The 4,069-nt window shown below is 40.1% G+C and overlaps 1 pseudogene; it reads right to left on the bottom strand.

Moving 5' to 3' along the window:
• Positions 1 to 548: 548 nt before the first annotated feature.
• On the bottom strand, positions 549 to 3,682 carry LOC115733353 (annotated as a pseudogene).
• Positions 3,683 to 4,069: the final 387 nt, after the last annotated feature.

Genomic DNA, 4,069 nt, shown 5'->3' with positions numbered 1-4,069 from the left:
GTACTAACCTGAGGTAGTACTACACCAGATAGAAATTCTAGCAAACCAAGTCGCGACGAACTAGACATGGAAAAATGGAACCAAGGGTCCAGAACCACCGGTTCCAGGCCGGTTCCGACCCTTTTAAAAAAAAAAAAAAGGGGCGGAGGGGGGAAAGAGCCATTGGGCCTAGGAACCGGCGGTTTCGAACCGGAACTGGAACCAGCTCGAAACCGGAAACTTTTCTAGGAACCGGAATCGGCAGTTCGGACGAACCAGCCACGTCTACAACCAGCGGAGAAAACTTCCCATCCACATGAATCTGTACTTCTTTGACAGACTGGCTAGATATCCTGCTGAAAGCATTGCTTTACAGGAAGTTAAGAGATACCCCAAGAGAAGGGCTTTTGCAAATTCACCTAGTTTTTTTTTTTTTTTGGTCAAACAAATTCACATAGTTTAGCGAGCAGTACTTTACAAGAAGCTTAGATAACCAAAGGGAATTGCAATTTTTTACCAAGTTAGAGAGTATAAAAAGATAAAAAAGGTGCTTGTCTATATCATATCAATAACGAAAAACATGGAAGTTTCATTTTGAAAATCAGTTATTCAAAAGAGCCCAGATCCATTCACTTTATCCTTTATGATGAAAAGAAAGAGCCATGAGGATTGGCAGAGCTCCTTAAATAACAAACGAGGAACATTTTCTTCATTCTAACTTGCAGGATGCAATAGAATCCAAAAGCCATGAGTTGCTAGCCTCTTTTGCTCCTGTTGATCTAGCGAGAGCTTCTGCACCAGAGAGCCTGCGCTTGATGATCATATCCCTGCTTAGACTGCAATTTTCTGGCATCTCAAGGCTATATATTATGAAGGTTGAAGGAATGGATGCAGGTAAGGGGGCTAGCTCATCGCAAGGAATGGGCTTTCTGTGAAGCACAGTGCCTCCGGCAGCAACAACAAGACCTTGGAAGTGTCCTTTGAGTGAAGTATCGAAATCCCCCATGAAATAGAACTTAAGCCCGTCAAATAGTTTTGGTTGCTGCATAAGAGGAAACCCCAACCGATATTAGATGCAAGTCCAAACCACATGAACAGTAAGATGCCCACATGAACGATAAGATGCTGTTTGCAAATTCCATAGCACAGCATTAGCATGCCTAGAACGGTCATATTAAGAGAGAAAGTCATGTGGATGCTGATTTGGTCTATCAGATTGGATGACAGAACTTCAAGCAAATTGACTTTTCAGTTAAATGACTCTCTGCAAGAGAAATGTGTGAAGCCCTTCAATACTGCTATGCATGGAACCTGCTTGAGGCGCAGATATGCTGCCATGACAGTCTACGTGGCAGCTAGTTCAGTCAGATTGCAATACAGCACATGCAAGCACTCTTACTATAGAATGCCAGATTTTCTTCAGATGAAGTACTCCCATATATTTGAGGGGCACATCGGTTGTAGAGACAACAAAAATTGTATACTGAGGTCTGAGAATGTTAAATAACCAACAATAATCAAATAGACGATGCAGTTGAGTGAAAGAAATAGATACCAACCATGTTAATGAATCTTTGTCTTCCAAGTTGAGGACCGTTCCTCATTCCATGAATGTCGACATTGATTTCATATCTCTCCTCATTGAGATGTTCCATTGCTTCCATGCAAGCTTTTATCCCTGGGCACAAGCACACAAAAGACACTCGCCTTAGCAACATAAACACCTCATGGACCAATATACTAGGATTTGACTACTGCATCTGATGTTTACAGCTCTGTACTCACATTCAACGCTCAGTATCCACTTTCCCTCAAGGATACCCATCAAAACTTTGAATGTCCCTTTGCAAGCTCCATTTTCATCTGTTGATGCAATCACATGAGTCACAGTTGGATTCCATTTTTGCACTACTTTTGCTCTGGATGCCTTCCCAAATTGAGAAACCATATCCTGAGATTCATGCACTCAATCCTTTCAATAATACTGAATGATATATCCAAACATCAACAGACTCTACTTCATAATTTAATTTTTACCCTCTCAGCTTGTGTTAAAGCTGAACAACACAGAACTATTTTGTTGTGAGATCCACAATACATCCACATCGAGCTTGCACCATGCTGATGCTTCTCATCATTTTCATCATCAATGAATTGTGATTGCCTGTAAAAGTTATGTGTAAGCCATCTCATCAGGCTCATAATGTTTATCAAAATTCAGTAAATGAAATTTGTAAACATACTCTTCTTTTGAAGAACTCCGTATCTCTCGAGGTCTGGGAATTTCAATAGGCAATTTAGAAGAAAAGTGAAGCGGGCACAATAGAACGAAATTAACCTGTTCCAATGAGAATTTAAAGAAAAAATGTGATAACGAAGAAGATGTGGCCGGCCAAATGTTGTATACGACTTATGAGTGCATCCATGAAACTTACTGTATCCCATCTACATTGCGGGATCTTCATGGCACAAGTAACATGAAAACTCTTGCGACAACTTTTCTCATAGCATCCAAGAGCTGCCCCTTTGATTCCACAACAACAGCATTTTATTCTTCGACTCCTGACTACTTCAGCTTCAAGATTAATAGCTTGACGATCCACAAAATAGACGTTAGGAGCCCTGCACATGTAGAGTTTAGCCTTGTTAGGCTCAGCCATATCAAAAGTAACAGCAGCCTTTGACATTAGACAATCACAATTATGAAGTTTGAAGCTTCTGCAGCCACTGTTTTAGTGTAATTTAAAGGTGGAAGGATGCAGAAAAATATGATATGACCACCATCAAGAAATTCCTCTGATTACATTAACCAGATTATTTGGCTGGATATATAAATGTAAACTGGTTGTATTTTTGTCATATTTCAAGTGTTTCTTACCATTCAGTGCAATTCTTGTGTGAATGTATGATCCTAGATCCTCCATTGTAATCTGCAGGAACAGGCTCACCATTACTGTAGTGGACCATCTCTCCTGAAGCCTGCCATCATAAATTGCATATGTAGCATTTAGCTTCTGAGTCTAAAGCATTACATTCCGGATCAAACCCAGAAGATAAAAGTTGCATGGAAATAAAGCAAATGGACCTCTGAGCATTCTGATGACTGGCAGAAAGCACACTAGACAACCCTGGGAATGGTCCCACATTTTCGCAAAACCATTTCATCTAAATCTTGAAGTTTCTCAGCTATCGAAAACTCAGTTGCAAGTCTCACATCATGATTTTTCTGAGCTTCCTCAACCTGGGCATTATCACTACCCTCTGGATTCCCATCATTCACCCCTGCATCTGAGATTACCAGAGAATAACATTTCTCACTTTCCTTTAGTCTTAATCCTCGATCCTCTGTTAGCAACTTTCCAGACTTCATTCCCTCCATTTTGTCATCCTTATTTCCCACTGTAGATGACTCTTTGAGATTCGAAGTTGAAAGGGATGAGTTGTAAACCAAGTTTTCTTTGGTTTGGTCTTGGATGGCAGGCCCTTCAAAATTGAGTCTCTCTTCTACAGATATCGGCTTCCTTTCATTCCACATTGTAAGACGATCTTTCTGGCTGCTTCCAGTCTTGAAAAAGCTAATATCATGGCTATTATCCTGTTTCAGAGATGGGGTTTCAGCTACTTCAGTGATGCTGCAGCCCTTGCCTGGAATCTCAGCAGAAACATCTCCATCTGTTGTCTTAATTTGACTAATAACAGAATGCAATTTCAACGATAGATTCACCCACCATCACCATATGCTTTGCATAAAACTTGAATGGGAGATCGAATGGTCAGAAATAATTGACAGTACTATCAAAATATCACTTTAGCAGCTCCATTGCCATAATAGATTATAAACAGGAGACATCGGGGTTTTTGGAAGAAGAAAAAAAGAAGAAGTGGGAGGCGTGGAAAAAGGAGGAAAGTGGGACCCGTAAGGGGAAAAAGAAAAAAGAAAATAAAAGAGTTGACAAAACAATAAATAAAAAATGAAGTATATAAAGTTGTACCAGAAGTGATGGCCATACAAATGATAAGATGGTCAAAACATATACAATCAAGAGTATCAAAGTCATAATGGGAGTAGAAAAAGCGCGAGCCAGTCCAA

Source organism: Rhodamnia argentea, chromosome 9, assembly GCF_020921035.1.
Source record: "Rhodamnia argentea isolate NSW1041297 chromosome 9, ASM2092103v1, whole genome shotgun sequence".
NCBI classification, from domain to species: domain Eukaryota; kingdom Viridiplantae; phylum Streptophyta; class Magnoliopsida; order Myrtales; family Myrtaceae; genus Rhodamnia; species Rhodamnia argentea.
This window is presented reverse-complemented; position numbering and strand designations above follow the sequence as displayed.